The following is a 19,280-nucleotide window of genomic DNA, read 5'->3' as shown; positions in this document are numbered from 1 at the left end:
CTCCCAATGTGCTGGAACTACACTGTGAGCCACTGTGCCTGGCCTTCTTTTATACTTTTTTTTTTTTTTTTGAGATGGCATCTTGCTATCTCCCAGGTTGGAGTACAGTGGCATGATCTCGGCTCACTGCAAGCTCCACCTCCCAGGTTCACGCCATTCTCCTGCCTCAGCCTCCCCAGCAGCTGGGACCACAGGCACCCGCCACCATGCCTGGCTAATTTTTTGTATTTTCAGTAGAGATGGGGTTTCACAATGTTAGCCAGGATGGTCTCGATCTCCTGACCTCATTATCTGCCCGCCTCAGCCTCCCAAAGGGCTGGGATTACAGGCGTGAGCCACCACGCCCGGCCTCTTTTATATTTATGTGTAGTATTTGTGTAGTTTGTGTGTGTGTGTGTGTGTGTGTGTGTGTGTGTGTGTGTAGTATTTAAGAAACATTTGTGAAATACAAGGTCATAAACATTTTAGTCTGTTTTATTTTAAAAATTTGTTCATAGATACACGCTTTGTCATGTCATAACAGGACTATTTGGGTTTTTTATTTCTTTTGGTATCACTTTTGGTAAATTGGGTTATTCTAGAAATTTCCCATTTTATCTAAATTTTCTAATTTATTGATATTAAGTTGTCCAAACTATTTTCTCTTCAACTTTATAATGTTTGTGGGGTCCACGATGGTGTCTTTTTTTTTTTTTAAATGTCTGATAGAGGTAATATGTGCCCTCCCTCCTTTTTATTTGTATATTGTATGTGTGATCAGTTTTACTAGGGAATTACCAGTTTCATTATTTTCTTTCAGTGACTTTTCTCTACTGTACTTTTTTTTTTTTTTTTGAGACTGGGTCTCACTCTTTCACCTTGGCCCAGGCTGGAATGCAATGGCATGAACATGGCTCACTGCAGCCTCGACCTCCTGGGCTCAAGTGATCCCCTTGCCTCAGCCTCTGTGTAGCTGGGACCAGAGGTATGCACAATCACACCCAACTAACTCTTAGATTTTTTCTAGAAATGGGGGGTCTCATTTTGTTGCCCAGGCTGGTCTCAAACTCCTAGGCTCAAGTGATCCACCTACCTCAGCCTCCCAAAGAGCTGGAATTACAGGCATGAGCCACCACGCCCAGCCTAGTGTACATTTTCTTCATTACTTTTTTCTCTTAACTTTTCTTACGCTTTCTTCAAGTTTAATTGCATTTTGTTTCTAACTTCTTGAGATACTTAGGTAATTTTTGTTTAAAGCTATAAGTTCTAGCCCTTAAAATAATAAATTTCCCCCAAAACACAGTTTTAGTTATATCCTAAAATTTTTTGTGTCATACTTTCATTATGATTTAAAGTATTTTCTAATTTCCATTGTGATTTCTTCTTTGACCTATGGAATATTTAGAAGTACACTGCTAAATTTTCACATATGTGAAAACTTTCTAGTTTTTAAAATATCATTAGGTTAATTCCCCTCTGCTCAAAGAATGTACTCTGTATTATGTCAGTCCTTTGAAATACATTGAGGCTTGCTTTATGGTCAAAGTTATTGCCACTTTTAGTAAATGTTCCACGTTCATATGAAATGAAAGTAAATTCTGTAGTTGTTTGGTGAAATATTCAATATATATCAATTTTGTAAATCCTGTTAATCATGTTGTTTAAATTTTGTGTTTTCTTATTAATTTGTGTCTACTTTTTTATTGGTTACTGAAAAGATCTTACTGTTATTGTAGATCTATTTCTCCTTGCAGTTTTGGGAATTTTTAAATTAATATATTTTGAAGTATATTGCTAGTTGCACACAGAATTAGACTTATTGTATCTTCCCGATGGATTGATATTTGTATTTATTGTAAAATATCCCACTTTATTTCTAATAATGCTTCTTTCCTTAAAGTCTACTTTGTATGTTATTGTATAGCTAGGAGAGCTTTTGGGGTGATAGTTTTTGCATAACATGTTTTTTTCTATTTTTTTACTATTGTATCTTTAGTAAAAAAGCATATGTAATTATTTTAGCCAGTATGACAATCTTTATCTTTCAGTGGAATATCATGCCATTTTTATTTAATATTTTAAATTTATAATTAATTTATATTTAATTTTAATAGTTCAGGTACTTAATGAGATATTTGGGTTCATAGGTACCATTTTATTAGTTTTTTCTATTTGCCCCATTTGTTACTTGCTCCTTTTTATCTTTTTCCTTACCATCATTTAGCTTAATTATTTTTAATTAGCTATCCTTTCTCCCTTTTGCTATTTCCATATTATGTTAGTTATAAATATTTCTATTATTCTCTTAATGGTGACCTAGAGTTTACAACATTCACTCTTGGCTTATTATATCCTTGTGTAATTTAGTATTTTTATTACTTCTGAGACAAGATATCCTTGCTGACATCCCCATTGGACATCTGTACCATTTTGTTCTATTTGGGAGCAGACATAGCTCCTCACCATTTATAGATACTGACTCCTGTCTGGTTCTCTCCAGACAGCTTCAGGAGACCTAAATTCTCCTGACATCAGGCCATTTCCCTTTTCTTGGAGTCCTTCCCATCCCAAATCATTGAATCATCTGCCTTCATGGGCTTAGGCATCAGAAAATCACTACAGCTTAATCTGCCCTCTAGAGAGAAGAAGAGAAAAAGAAATACTTCCCCTTTTTCCATGATGAGCCAGTAGACAAGAAAATAAAATATGGTTTCTCAATCAATTTATCCTGCCACACCTACTAATATTGTATGAGGTTTCATGGCCTAGCTTTGGCATCTAACCATAATTAACTACGCTATTTCCATGGGAAATTAATTCTAGGTAACAAACACTTAGACCTAGGACCTTTGAGAACCCGATATATTAATAATATGTATTCTCTATATACCATTATTTTTCCTGCTTCTATTTATTTGAGGAAAGAAAAAAATTGCAGAGACCAATGATAAGGCTCATGATGGCCGCAATAATACTCTGGTCATGTTGCTTTAGGATTTTGCTTCAACATTAATATCTACAAATGGGGTGAACATGAAGGAATATATAATCTCCCACCAAATTGCAAGGTATTTTTGTGCCTTTTGTTTTCTTTGCCAGGCAAATTACATAGAGCTACAGGGGAGTAATAATTTTCAGAGATATACTCTCCCTGAAATATACTGCAAAGTTTAAAATGCACTCATAAATACAGACATAGGTAAAGTTTAATTTAGGCAACTCTACGTTGGGTGTTGTAGCACCTATCCCAAAGAACCAGGAGATGGTGACTTGGTTTAATAAAACATTACAAAGGTCCATTAGGAAAATCTCCAGGGACTAAATGGTGGTAATTTTGACCTAGACCATAGCAATTGCCCCTTTTGCTAAAAGCAACCATACTGATTCCTAAATGTGTCTTCTTCTTAGATCCCAACTTTCAATTTCAAGGAGAGACAATGTAGTCCAGACCTCTTACTATTTCCTGTGCTCTTTAGCTTTCATCTGGACTAGTGCACACTAACCTTTCATTCTGAGGTTCAGGCAAATCTTAATTTCAAGAGGTTGCTTCAAGCCCCAAGCACTTTTTACAAGATGTACCAAGAGTGAATTGAACTCAAGGATATTTTTTTTCTTCAAAACCCCTTCCTGGTTCCACAGGTGGAATAATTTTTGTTTCTTAGTTTCCTCAGACCACCATTTCCAGATCTAGTCCAATAAATATTGATGTGAAGGCAGAACAATCACAAGGCATATTTGTATGTGGTTATATGGCATATCATAGGAGAATTGTATTTTTCCAAAATAATGTGCAAGTTTGGCATAGGATCATCTGAAAACTGGAAATGATCAATACAACAATTCCATGGTCACAAAATGAGTTTTAAAAATTGCTTTTCCCCATAAGACGTCTTCCACACTTAATCATTCAATTATCCAGTTAATAAACTGGATAATTAATCTGATTATCCAGAATGTGTAATATACAAACCCGTTATTTTTTCTCTTCTTTTCTGCTGCCAGATCTTTGGTCATTTCACAGCTCATTAGCATTCTCTCTCTGGGAAAATAAAAGCAAATGTAGCTCAAATTATTATTTTAAACTTTCTATGCAAAGGTTTTGTAGGAAGGGTTATAATTATTGGTAAAAATACCACTTTATGTTAATAAGTATTTGGTCAGGCTCTGCGGGGCACTGTGAAAGAATTAACAAAGTTGAAGACATTGTCCCTGCTCTTAAGATTTTTACAATATAATTGGAGAAACAAGATTTATGTATATTCAAGTCAAATAGTAATGCAAGACAATATATATTTAACCTACAACATCAAAAAAAATCTAGTGATACAAACATATATACAAGAGAACTTTATACACTTAGAAGTGGGTTTTAAAAAAGGAGAAGGCTGGTCATGGTTGCTCATACCTGTAATCTCAGCACTCTGGGAGGCCAAGGCAGGAGGATCACTTGAGCTCAGTAGTTCAAGACCAGCCTGGACAACAAAGCAAGACTCTGCCTCTATAAAAAAATAAATAAATAAAATTTTTAATTAGCCAGGCATGGTAGTACACACCTGTAGTCTGGCTACTTGAGAAGCTGAGGCAGAAGGATCACTTGAGCCCAGGAGTTTGAGGATGCAGTGAGCTATGATCGTACCACTGCACTCCAGTCTGGGTGACAGAGCGAGACCCTATCTCTAAATAAAGAAATAAATAAATCTTAAAAAAAAAAAAAAAAGGAGAACACAGTGTGAACTGAGAAAGTTATCATGGAAATTCTCAATAAGGTGGTGAGACAAGCTAGTTATCAAAGAATGGATGGAATTTCAACATGGGAAGAGGAAAAAAAAAGAAAATTCTGCACATATACACACACAAAATCACAAAAGCCAAGAATTCCAGTCTAGGAGCCATATACACCTTTAAATGAAATATTTCAAGCATAAACTTATAGAAAATAATAACAAGCTCTTTTTTCCTCCCTACTCATCTTTGTCAAGTATTAACTTGCGCAATATTTGCTTCAGATTCTTTTTTTTTGAAGTGAATCAGCTAAAGCCTTCTGCATGCTATATGATAATCCTTTTTTCCTCAACAGGACATAACAACTATCTTGAATATGACGTTTATTATTACCATGAATATTCTAAAATGCTTATCACACATAGAAATATCTAGTATTGTTACATATGTTTAAACTTAGTGTAATCAGTAGCATACTTTATGTATTTTCTGCTACTTTATCATTCAGTATTACATTTTTTGAGATTTATGCATATTTTAGTTCCAGTTCTAGTTCATTCATTTTAACTAATATGTAGTATTCCACTGTGTGATCACAAAACAATTTACTTATCCATTCTCAGATGGATGGAAACTTACATCATTTCCAATTATTTTTCTGTTATACATGATACTTCAATGAACATTCATTTACCCGTCTCCTTGCATATTTAAGGGAGAGTTTCTACATGGAGAAGTGAAATTGCTAGATTGTAAGATAAAGATATCTTTAGCTTATTAGATTTTGCTGAATTGACTTCTAATGTGGTTGTATAAGAGCTCCCTGATCTTCTTTATCTTTGCAATTGTTTTTATTTTTCATTTTTAGACACAGGGTCTCGCTCAGGAGTACAGTGGCACAACTAATAGCTCACTATAGCCTTAAACTTCTGGCCTCAAGCAATCCTCCTGACTTGGCCTCCCAAAGCATAGGGATCACAGGCATGAACCACTGTGTCTAGCCAGCCACCTTTGCAATTCTGCTAACTACATCACAGGTGTGGAACTTCCAGAGTACCCTGGAGTCAATGCTTTCTGTAAGTTGGTGTTTGTGTAAGTGATGCTCAGTGTTGTATCTCACTATGAACTGGCCCAACCCAAGGTAAGGGTGGATATCAAACCTCTGGGAGAGAATTCGGGAAAAGCAAAGAAAGTAATGGTGTAATGGTTAAGGACTGGTTGCACATTTTATTAAGTTTTGCATCCCCAGTACCTAGTACAACCTGAAACTCAGATCAAGGCTCGGTAGATGTTAAATTGACTGGAACTAATTAAAAACTCTGATATGCTTCTAGTTTACTTCTCTAAGCTTCAATTTCCCCATTTACAAATTATGGATGATAATAATTCAAGAAGTCATTCCAAAGATAAAATAAGATATAAATGTGAAAACATTTATAAACTCTAAAGAGCCATGCAAATTAAGTTATAAAAGATTAGAAAGCTGCTTCAGTGTTGCGACATCTTAGATATGACCAGATAACATTTTAGTGGTTCAAGAGCATTGCCAAGTTTCTCACTGGCATTCTTCTTGTAGCCCTAATAAATCCTGGAGTCTCACATGCCTGAGACACTGCTCAGAGTCACATATAGAGATATGTAGTTCTTTTGTTTTATTTTATTTTTATTGATTGATTGATTTTTGAGACAGAGTCTCACTCTGTTGCCCAGACTGGAGTGCGGTGGCACAATCTCGGCTCACTGCAACCTCTGCCTCCCGGGTTCAAGCAATTCTCCTGCCTCAGCCTCCTGAGTGGCTAGGACTACAGGCACGTGCCACCACACCCAGTTAATTTTTGTATTTTTAGTAGAGGCAGGGTTTTGCCACATTGGCCAGGCTGGTCTCAAACTTCTGACCTCAGGTGATGAACCTGCCTCGGTCTCCCAAAGTGCTGGGATTATAGGCGTAAGCCACAGCTCCCAGCCAAGATGCGTAGTAATTTTAAAAAGGTATTCTAACCTTTACTTCCAACTCTGAAAAAAAACATCAAAGAGGAACCCATTCATTGTATAGAGCCACACTTGGGTTCCATTCTATTCTCTTTAGTCCTCAAACATAAACCCAAAATCTCTTTCACAAGTACTCAGCTTGTTGAACTTCTGCTTATTTTCTCCCTCTTCCTTCTTCCAACATTTTGAAAGCTGACAGTTCTTCTCTGGTTCCCTTTCTTTTTTCAGTTCTCCACTTGGACCTCCACTATCCATCCCTTAAATCTCATGCCAGATACGTATCAAGAAAATGCCAGAAAACACTTGCCTGGAGGAAGAATAGTCATACTTTACAAAATCATCCTAAAGCATACATTTTTTCATTGAATTCAGTGACATTATTTTCACTTTCAATGTTTACAAAAATAAGGTCCACCTCTGTTACTTTTAAGAGTCCCTTGTTTAAAAAGAAAAAAAAGAAGAAAGAAAGAAAAAAGGTTGCTCACATTGCTCTACACCCTCAGACCCCATTCAGAAATTTCATGATTCCAACTATGGTCTCTATTTGCATGGCTCAATTTATCCTCTTATACTTCGTATTCAGAATCTGTCACTATCCTTGCAATAGTTCCTCCTTGAATTCCCTCTCATTTCCTCAAAGTCAACATGTCTAAATATAAACTCACATTTATTCCAAATTTAGCTTCACCTCGGAACTTCCATATTTCCATTGTTGGCATTTTGGAAGCATGTTTATTGACCAGGTGTGTTATTATCAGAAGAGGAAGAGACTGGGGCCCGAGAGTCTAATCAAGAGTTGCACACCACATAGCAGACAACAGACTGCAATTCAGATTTGCAGATAGGTATTTTGAGTTTATGTGGAATGACAGAATAATGCTCTCCTTAGGTGAGAGGATACATAAACCCTAAATACTGGCATCAGCAATGCAAAAGTGTTATGCTTCTGGCATTACAAATTCATAGAAACATTTCCAGACATTGAGATAGACACAGACTGACCATAAGCAGCTCCACACTTAAATTTGAAAGGCTATTCACAAATTTTATATACAAGCTTAAGCATTTCTAAATAAAATACAAAGTGGTGGAGCAACTTTCACGAATTTCCTTCCTTTTGTTTCTTTTACAATGAGAACAATTATTCCATCAACACATGTTAAAACTATCCTGATAGTATCAGATGCTTAGCTGAGAGAGGTCATACTACAATTTAACTACTAATTTATGTTTAACTACTAATTTAAAGATATATATTTTTGGCCGGGTGCGGTGGCTCACACTTGTAATCCCTGCACTTTGGGAGGCTGAGGCAGGTGGATCACTTGAGGTCGGGAGTTTGAGACCAGCCTGGCCAATATGATGAAACCCTGTCTCTACTAAAAATACAAAAAATTAGCTGGGTGTGGTGGTGCGTGCCTATAATCCCAGCTCCTCAGGAGGCTGAGGCAGGAGAATTGCTTGAACCCAGGAGGCGGAGGTTGCAGTAAGCTGAGATTGCACCACTGCACTCTAGCCTGGGCAACAAGAAGAAAACTCTGTCTCAAAAAAAAAAAAAAAAGAAGATTAATTAAAGTATCTCTAAGTAACCCCAATGATATGATCCCAGACTGAAGGTCTGGCTCTAATACTAAGAAAAGGCATACCTTGGCCGGGCATGGCGGCTCACGCCTATAATCCCAACACTTTGGAAGGCCGAGGCAGGCGGATCACGAGGTCGGGAGATCGAGTCCATCCTAGCCAACATGGTGAAACCCTGTGTCTACTAAAAATACAAAAAACAGGCATTGTGGCATGCGCCTGTAGTCCCAGCTGAGGCAGAGGAACCGCTTGAACCTGGGAGGTGGAGGCTGCAGTGAGCCGAGATCGAGCCACTGCACTCCAGCCTGGTAAAACTGAAACTCCATCCCAATCCGATAAAAAAAAAAAAAAAAAAAGAAGAAGAGGCATACCTTGATTTAGACAGGCTTTGCCATTTTGCCATTACCATGAGCTCAGACTCAGCAAATGGATCTGTTTCTCGGGGCAGAGATCCGGGTCAGTTTGAGAAATGAGTTACCTTCTCATTGACCTTGAATTGTGAGGAGGGAATAGGGGTAATGGAAAACTCCTGGTATTTGAACTATTTTAACTGAGTTTTTTGTTGTTGTTGTTTGTTTGTTTGTTTGTTTTTGAGGCGGAGTCTCGCTCTGTAGCCCAGACTGGAGTGCAATGGCACGATCTTGGCTCACTGCAACCTCCGCTTCCCAGGTTCAAGTGATTCTCCTGCCTCAGCCTTCTGAATAGCTGGGATTACAGGTGTGCACCACCATGCCTGGCTGATTTTTGTATTTTTAAGAGACAGGGTTTCACCATGTTGGTCAGGCTGGTCTCGAACTCCTGACCTCGTGATTTGCCTGCCTTGGCCTCCCAAAGTGTTGGGATTACAGGTGTGAGCCACCACTCCCAGCCCTAACGGAGCTTTTATTTCTAGTTTTAATCTGTTTTGAGAAAGAAGAACTCCAATTCAGGTTTAAACCAAATTAGTGGATGATTTTTTCAAAAAAAGATGAACTTTTTAAATTTACAAATAGATTTGCTTTACTATTATACAGGTTTTGTTGTGCAGGGGTAAAGTCCTCCTAGGAGAGAAATAGTAACATACAATAAAACTTCTAGTGAAAAGGCCAGCAGGATACGACTCTGGGTCTGTGAGCAACTCTGGAAACACAATGTATGTGACTATATTTGTTCTGGGCCAGGTCAGTCTGGCCCAACAGCGCTCTGTATTTGGGAACTAGGACACAGGGCAACACCTCTTAACCAGAGGCATCCAAGGGGAATTCTAGGCTGGATGTTATGTCAAATGGAATCGGGGAAACATTATGCTCTAATATATCATGGGATAACAGATAAATATAAGCAAGATTTTATAAACAACAAAAAAAGATCTCAACCATCGGTCTGTCTCTTAGCAGCATGTACTTCCTTAATGTTCTTCAATACAGTCATGCATTGCTCAATGACAGGGATACATTCTGAGAAATGTGTCATTGGGTGATTTCATTGTTGTATGAACATAATGGAGTGTACTTATGCAAACCTAGAGGGTACAGCCTACCACACATCTAAGCTATATGGTGTGGTCTGATGCTCCTAAGCCACAAACCTGTACTGCCTGTTGCTGTATTGAATACTGTAGGCAATTGTTACACAATGGTAAGTATTTGTGTATCTCAACATGGAAAAGACATAGTGAAAAACACAATATGAAAGATTAAAAAATGGTACCCTTGTATAGGACACTTCCCATGAATAGAGCTTGCAGGACTAGAAGTTGCTCTGGGTGAGTCAGTGAGTGAGTAGTGAGTGAATGTGAAGGCCTAGGACATTACAGTATACTACTGTAGACTTTATAAACACTATACACTTAGGCTACACTAAATTTATACAATTTTTTTTCAATAATAGATTAATCTTAGTTTACTGCAATTTTATTTGTTTGTTTTTTGAGACAGGGTCTCGCTCTGTCACCCAGGCTGGAGTGCAGCGGCACAATCACAGCTCACTGAAGCCTCAACCTCCTAGACTTGAGTGATCCTCCCACCTCAACTTCCTGAATAGTTGGGACCACAGACATGCACTACCAGGCCTGGTTATTTTTTTTTTTTTTTTAATTTTTTATAGACATGGGGTCTCCCTGTGTTGCCCAGGCTGGTCTTAAACTCCTGGGCTCAAGCAATCCTCCCATCTCAGCTTCCCAAAATGCTGAGATTACAGGAGTGAGCCACTACCTCTTTATATACTTTTAAACAATAAAAAAAAAAAGTTAACTCATAATAACACTTGGCTTAAAACATACACATGATAATAGCTGTACAAAAATATTTTCTTTTAGGGCTAGTCTTGAACTCCTGGACTCAAATGATTCTTCTGCCTCAGCCTCCCATGTAGCTGGGATTACAGATGCATCCCACCATGTTCAGTCTTTTCTTTCTTTATATACTTATTCTATAAGCATTTTTGTACTTTTAAATTTTTTAAATTCTTTTTCTACTTTTAAAATACTTTTGTTAAAAACTAACACAGAAACACGTACATTGGCTTAGGCTTATAAAGGGTCAGGATCATCAATATCACTGTCTTCCACCTTCACATCTTATCCCACTGGAAGGTTTTTTAAAAAACTTTTTTGAGACAAGATCTCGCTATGCTACCCAGGCTGGTCTTGAATGTCTAGGCTCAAGCAATCCTCCTGCCTCAGCCTCCCAAAGTGCTGAGATTAGAGGCATTGAGCCTCCATGCCTGGACCCCACTGGAAAATCTTTAGGGACAATAACACACACGGACCTGTCATATCCTATGATAACAATGCCTTCTTCTGGATACCTCCTGAAGGACCTGCCTGAGGCTCTTTTACAGCTAACTTTTTTTTTGTTGTTAAATAAGTAGGAGGAATACACTCTAAGATAAGGATAAATAGTATACTAAATACATAAACCAATAACATAATCATATATTATCATTATCGAGTATTATGTACTATACATAATTATATATACATACTGAACGCTTACATGACTGGCAGCACAGTAGGTTTTACACCAGCATCACTACAAATATGTGAGTAATGCGTTGCACTACTACGTTACACCAGCTATGATATCAGTAGACAGTAGGAATTTTTCAGCTCCATTATAATCTTATGGGACCACTGTCATATATGCAGCCTGTTGTTGACTGAAATGTTGTCATATGGTACGTGACCATATTTTGTTGTCTATTTTTGATGTAGCCTGTACCCTCCAGGACTGGTTGAGTCTGAAAAGATATCATTTAAAATCTTGGCTTCCGGAGAAGATGAGAGATTCTCGTCTAGATAATTCTTTTGTGTTTTCAGGATCTCAGCTGGTAGCAATATAACGTACAGGTACTCTGTGCTCAGTTTTATTGGTGGTGGTGTTATATTTGCCTGGGGGTGAGAAGATAACATCTGGCCTGATAGATTGATGTCAGGGCAGAAACTTCACAGTGAGATGTATGAGAACAGGTTTCGTGTCCCTGACACTTTATGACAGTGTGGGTTCAAGAACACTTGTGATGATCTTAGAAGGGGACAAATTATGATTTTTGGAGATTTTTCTTGATCAGGACCAAAGGGCCACATTGGGGTTTAGGATCTTAGAATTATAGATAACAGTATGAATGGCATCTCCCAGAGTTGAGCAGTACAGTGACCCTGAGTTTGTTGGGCTAAAAAAAATTGGATAAAAGTTTAGGCTATAATAAAGTGTTCCAGTAATAGGTAGTTATAATCCCTCCATAGTAAACATTGACCAGACTGCCTTTGGAATACTGAGCTCAATTCTTTGCCAAAGTTTACTCTGCAAGGTATTAACAAGTTAAATGCATCCATACGAAGGGGTCCAGATGAGATGTATAGAGTTTGTGATGTATAAGAAAGGCTGAGGGGATTTGGGAGAATATAACTAAGAGGAGACACAATAGCAGAAGAGAAAATATGAACTTTAATAGTTAAGGTTAGCATTGATCTCCATAATGATAATTAACGATACTTTTCTGTCCCCCTCTTTCCTGGTCTCTCTTTGGTATTTAACACTGTTGATCCACTTTCTTTAAAATTTCCTCTTTTATTTCATTGATATCATTTGTACTACTTCAGTAGATAGTAAGATTGAATTGAAGTGCAAGAAATCTGTGAAAACACTTGTGAAGGATAAAGAGGAAAAGTAGCAGTAGGACGGAAGAATGTCAGATTGCAATCCACATCTTAGTACCATAAAGGTAACGGGAGAAGTTAGAATTGGGTAGAGTCTGTCTGCGTGGCAGCTCTGAGAAAGGCTCAATTAGGCCAGTGGGAACCCCAGAGCAAAGACTGCCCATCAGAAGAAAGTGCACTGAACAGCAATAGCCATGCTCAGGCAATGGCTGGGGGGATCTGGAGAGAGGCAGACCTCTGCGTAAATGCTGTGATAGATTCCAAAGGCATGGTGGTGGGAGGCTGTCAGCTAATCACATCCCATACAGCAAGCACCTCCCTGAAGGGAAACCTGACTGTTCATTCTGATAGGTACCACACAATTCCGTTACCACATGTCACACTGGGTCCCACCTCCTTGGCCTTTTTTACTAAATTCTCTTACTTTGCTCACTCCCTAAATGTTGGGGATTTGTAGGAACCCATTTTCTGCCCATTCCATACATTTTCCCTATGAGAATTAATCTCAACCCACAATTTCAAATACTACCATCACTGTATGTTGATATGCACGCCACATGTTAATTCAGGCCACCATTTTCTCCAACCTATACCATTGCAAAGGTCTCCTGATTATTCTCATATCATGTCTCCAGTCTTGCCACCTGTCTCCAATTCATTTTCCACACTGCAGCTAACAAATAAGATCCTGTTATTTACATGCCAAAAACTCATCAATAGCTCCCTTTTGTTCTCAGTCAAAAAAAAAAAAAGAGAGAGAGAAAAATCCAAATCATTTAACACAATTTATATGCTCCATCATGGACTGGTTCCTGCTTACCATTCCAGACTCATCTGTTATCATATTCACCATAAACAGAACTAGGTTCATGTTTTTGAATGTAAACGTTCTACCTTTGGTGTAGAGTGTACCTTTTTGCCTGGCTAATTCTCTACTTGTCTTTTAAGTATCAGCTTAGATGATCCTTCCTCTGTGAAGACTTTAAAACTTAACAAAGACTACATCTGGTGCTCTCCTAAGTAGTTCCAGGAAGTATATGACAAGGGGCAGGAGGAAGTGGAATGTTGGCTGTGAATCTACGGAGGGCAGTGAAACAACATCATTTGGACATTGGAAATGTAATAAAACAGATAATATTTTACATATCAGAACTTCTGTCAGCAAATACACTGTATGAGATAGAAAGAAATACCTTGATAAACAGATTGGTGTGGGTGACAGTTCTCCTAAGGAAGATGCTAGGCAAACATTCTCAATCCAACCACTCACACCCCGACCCTCCCAGCCAAACCTTGGGCATTCAAAAATTTGTGTGGCTATTTTTGTTGATGTCAGTATGGCTGGGAACAGTATTGACATGGGGCGGACAGGGATATTATGATGCATGGGGATCGTCCCACACATGGAAAAATTGTTCCACCCAAAATGTTAATAAAACCTCCATTGAGAAACACTATTGGGGGTATGCAAATCTGAGAACTGAGCTAAATTGCTCAGAATAGGAGTGGTTGAAAGTTGACACGTGAGAACTCCCAGCTCCACCCATGGCAAGGCAGACCTCTCCCTCATTTGTAAATAAATACTGAGTACCTGTTTTTTAAAATACTGGTTTAGGCTGCTTACAGTAGTTCATGTCTATAATCTCAGCACTCTGGGAGGCCAAAACAGGAGGATTGCATGAGCCCAGGAGTTTGACACTAGCCTGGGAAACATTATGGGACACCATGTCTACAAAAAATAAAGAAAACTTAGTCGAGCGTGGTATGTGTGCTTGTAGTTCCAGCTACTCAGGAGGCTAAGGTGGGAGGATATCTTGAGCCTGGGAGGCCAAGGCTGCAGTGAGTCATGTTCACGCCACTGCACTCCAATCTGTGTGACAAAGTGAGACCCTGTGTCAAAAAAAAAAAATTGATTTAAAGAAAATTAAAAAACATATTTATTGGTTTGGAAAAGAGCCAAATTATTAGCCCCAGGAGCATCTAATATTTCCTTCTGGTTCTGCTTCCCTGTACTCCTCTGAAGTTCTCACTGAGAACTTCTCTGTATTCTCAATTCAAGTTCAGAGACCATGCCCTATTGCATCATCATAATCTAATATAGTGTTTGACACATGATAAATGCTTGTATTATTTCATTTTCACACTGCTATGAAGACATACCCGAGACTGAGTAATTTGTAAAGGAGAGATATTTAATTGACTCACAGTTCCCTATGGCTGGGGAGCCTCAGGAAACTTACAATCATGGCAGAAAGGGAAGCAAACATGTCCTTCTGCACATGGCAGCAGGAGAGAGAATGAGAGTGGAGCAAAGGGAGAAGCCCCTTACAAAACCATCAGATCTTGTGAGAACTTACTATCATGAGAATGGCATGGGAGAAACCACCCCCATGATTCAATTACCTCCCAACAGGTCCCTCCCACCACATGTAGGGATTACGGGAATATAGTTGAAGATGAGATTTGGGTGGGAACACAGCCAAACCATATCAATGCTCAATACATTTTTCTGAATTATGACTCCCCAAATCTCAATATTAGCCCTGATATCATTTCTAAATTTCAGATCCACATTTTTATCACTAATTTTACATTTCCAGTTGAGCACTTCAAACTTAGCTACAAAACAGATCATCTACTTTGACCCAGTATAAAAACTCTCTCCCAAATTATACCAGTTCCCTTCATTATGGCAAATGCTATGATGACCTCCCAATTGCCTGAGCCACAAGCCTGTGAGTCACTAATCTCTCACCTGCTTCCTCACTTCCCCAAGCCTGTGAATTCCATCTCCCAATTATCTCCCGAGTTATTTCTCTTTCCTCCATTCTCAGCACTCCAGACCCTAATTTTGTAAGTAAATTTTTCTAGCTGGTCTGTAGTAATCATTTCAAAACATATACATATATCAAAACATCACATTATACACTGTAAATACATTCAATTTTTATTTGTCCGTTATGCCTCAATTTAAAGCTCAGGAGAAATGAAACACATAATTGTTTTTTTTTAATGATACAGAGTCTCACTCTGTCACTGAGGCTGGAGTGCAGTGGTGCAATCTCAGCTTACTGCAACCTCCGCCTCCCAGATTCAAGTGATTCTCATGCCTCAGCCTCCAGAATAGCTAGGATTACAGGCATATGCTACCACTCCCGGTTAATTTTTGTACTTTTTTTAGTAGAGATGGGGTTTCATCATGTTGGTCAGGCTGGTCTCCAACTTCTGACCTGAGGTGATCCACCCGTCTCAGCCTTCCAAAGTGCTGGGATTAGAGGCATGAGCCACCACGCCCAGCCATAAGTAAAAATTTTTTAATAAAAAAAAGAAATCTGGCATTTTTAGCTCCATTGCCACCATCTCCCTCTGTCTTCAGAATTTAGGCACAATTGTCTGTTGTATGTGCCATATCATTTCTTTTTTTCAGACGGAGTTTCACTCTTGTCGCCCAGACTGGAGTGCAATGGCACAATCTTGGCTCACTGCAACCTCTGCCTCCTGGGTTCAAGCAATTCTCCTGCCTCAGCCTCCCAAGTAGCTGGGACTACAGGCGTGCACCACCATACCTGGCTAATTTTTGTATTTTTAGTAGAGATGGGGTTTCACCATCTTGGCCAGGCTGGTCTCAAACTCCTGACCTCATGATCCCCAAGTCTCGGCCTCCCAAAGTGCTGGGATTACAGGCGTGAGCCACCATGCCCAGCTGTATGTGCCATATTATTTCACATACATGTCTCTGTGTGATTTTCCTCCCCTGGTGCATGACCCGCTTATAGTGTTTCTTGAGCTAAGGATGGCTGACTATCCTGTTTCCAGAGCAGCTAATGTACTGAAAATGTGAGTGGTGGTTATGTTAAATGAGGAGGGCTGAGGTTAATAGGCCAAAGACGGGCTCCAGTGAATTGTCAGACAAGAGGGTCTGAGGATGAAATTGGGAGCCTGTGCAGGGGATCAAGGAGTTCCTAAGCCAGAAACCCATGGGGGATGGGCCAACAGAAGGATGGCCTGGACATGCTGGCAGGTGGGGACTGCTATCTATCTTGGCCTTTTTGTGTTCCTTGCTGTGTGATGCTTAAACGGGTAGGTGCTTTAAGGCACTAAGCAGGCAGTCTGGCATGCACCACTTTCTCTCGTCTGTCTATGCATTCTTCAGGGTTCAGCTTTAGGGTTATTCCTTCCCCCCCCCCTTTTTTTTTTTGAGACAGAGTCTTGCTCTGTTGCCCAGGCTGGAGTGCAATGGCATAGTCTCGGCTCACTGCAACCTCCAACTCCCGGCTTAAGTGGTTCTCCTGCCTCAGCCTCCTGAGTAGCTGGGATTACAGGGCACGCGCCACTGCGCCCAGCTAATTTTTGTATTTTTAGTAGAGACAGGATTTCACCATGTTGGCCAGGCTGGTCTTCAACTCCTGACCTCAGGTGATCCACCTGCCTCGACCTCCCAAAGTGCTGGGATTACTGGCATCAGCCACTGTGCCCAGCCAAGGGGTCATTCCTTAATCTTCCTCTCATCTGCATTAATGCCCATTGTCTGTGCTTCTCACACTATTTAGGAGACTGTAAATTCCTTGAGGGCAGGCATTGTGACTTTTCTGTATTCAATACCACCAGAATCTAATAATCATTGCCTCTAAATACATTACAGGGAGGCAGATGTTGCCTTACTATAAGAGAAAAAAAAAATTTTTAAGTATATTGTATAAAAGCAGAGTATAGACTAGTGGCTAAGAGTCTGGCCTTGGTGTCATACTGCCTTTGTTCAAATTTGAGCCTTCTGTGTCACCTTGAAGCAGCTTAATCTGTCTGTGCCTCATAAAATAGAGATAATATTACCTATGCCATCAGGTTGTTGTGCTAATTAAATGAAATAATACATGAAAAATACTTGGCTCCATTCCTGGTATCTTGTAAGCACTTAGCAATGTTAGAAATTACTACTTTTCTCCTAGTTATTATGATCATTCACTAGCACTGTATCACAACGAGGTGGGTTGTTTTGGGAAGCAATGAGTCACCTTTTATTGAAAGTATTCAAGCAGCAGAAATCCAGCAGAGATGCTGTAGAAGAGGTTCCTGAGTTAAAAAGATTAGATGACTTCTAAGAATGGTTCTAATCATAGAAGAGGGAAGCTCTTTCTCTGATTCTAGGAAATTGTGATCATTAGTGTTACTTCTAGCAAAATTGAGGATTGTTAGAATGGGGGAAAAAGGCACTGGAATTGGCCATACGCATATATTACAAACAACAAAATATTTTCTTTGTGAGCAGTTAATTGTTTTACTTATGTTGTAACCCACATGACAAATCAGGCCCTTACAGGGAAATTCATCTCTTCTCAAAAGGACTCGGTTGGCCCTGCCAAAGTGGAAGAGACAAAACTTTAAAGACTGTTACAGCCCTACTGAAATGCCTTTTCCTTTGAAATAAGTCTATTGGTGATGCAAATGCAAAGGTATTTGGACAGATGATAAGCTCAGCAAACAAAACACTGAAACCACTAGAACTTTCTTGTGCAGCTTTCAGTCCTGAGAATTTGGCTTTCTGGCATTAAAAAGGAAGAGGCTGGGCGCAGTGGCTCATGTCTGTAATCCCACCACTTCAGGAGGCCGAGGCAGGCGGATCACCTGAGGTCGGGAGTTTGAGACCAGCCTGACCAACAAGGAGATATCCTGTCTCTAGTAAAAACACAAAAATTAGCCAGGCGTGGTGTTGCATGCCTGTAATCCCAACTGCTCGGGAGGCTGAGGCAGGATAATCGCTTGAACCCGGGAGGCAGAGGATTCGGTGAGCTGAGATTGCACCCTTACACTCAAGCATGCACAACAAGAGCGAAACTCTGTCTCAAAAAAAAAAAAAAAAAAAAAATGGCAGAGAAAAAGAGCAGACCTGGCTCCCATTTGGGATAATTTGTCAGGTCTGCTTATTTGAATCCTTGGCTAATTATCCTCGCATTTGGCCTAAAGATGCCAAACAATTCTCCAAATGTGGACAAACTGAAGGAAGGCCTGTAATCTGGGTCCTGGGCAAGTACCTTACACAGGCAAAAGCGAGATCCTTAGCTACAGAATAACATTTATAGTCAGGAGTTTCTCAAGATACCTGAAGAGCCTGAAGGTAGATCCGTCTAGAAGATATTCAATGATATGCACTCCTAAGGCAATAATTTAAGTGATACTTTCATATTACTGATGCTTTAAAATTTAATAATTAAAAATTACATAACTGAAAGGCTACTTGTATAGGTGAAGAGACAACCATTTTCAAACATCAATTTAGTCAACAGATACTCAAAGTAAACAATTTGAGAATTTAGTAAACATGCAATTTTCCTATAAGCAAAAGGATTGAAAAGATTTTTTTTAAAAAGTATGAAGCAGTTAACTCTAAGTAGTTTGCTCTACTATTATTTGATTATACTTATCCTTAACAGGTTTGATGAGACCTAGTTTCTCAGGAGCCATGAGGTATTAGAGAATATTAGTGGTTAGAAGGTGTGGTGCCTGAGGGGATTAGGAAAGCATTTCTGAAGCAAAACTCCAAGGTGGTATTGCCAAAGTGGCCATCACCTAATTGATTACAGCTCTTGGAAATGTCTATTGGGAAGTTCAATGAGAACAGAAAAAAAATAACCTTCCATTACCCTCAAGCTTTCTTGGGCAAGTATTAACAATCGGAGCTGGAGTCCACATAGCTTAGACATAAGACGCGCAATCTGGGTCTTAAGCAGGGTGGGGTTTTGGGTAGGTAAGGTCACAGCTAAAGAGCTTCCGGATCATCACGCGTTTATATTTCAGGTACCGTAATGGATCTAGTCCATCCTCCACTCCTTCTTTGCAGGGTTGCTTGACAGCCTGCGCAGTCCCCGCCCGTCTT

This window comes from Piliocolobus tephrosceles, chromosome 15, assembly GCF_002776525.5.
Source record: "Piliocolobus tephrosceles isolate RC106 chromosome 15, ASM277652v3, whole genome shotgun sequence".
Classification (NCBI taxonomy): Eukaryota; Metazoa; Chordata; class Mammalia; order Primates; family Cercopithecidae; genus Piliocolobus; species Piliocolobus tephrosceles.
This window is presented reverse-complemented; position numbering follows the sequence as displayed.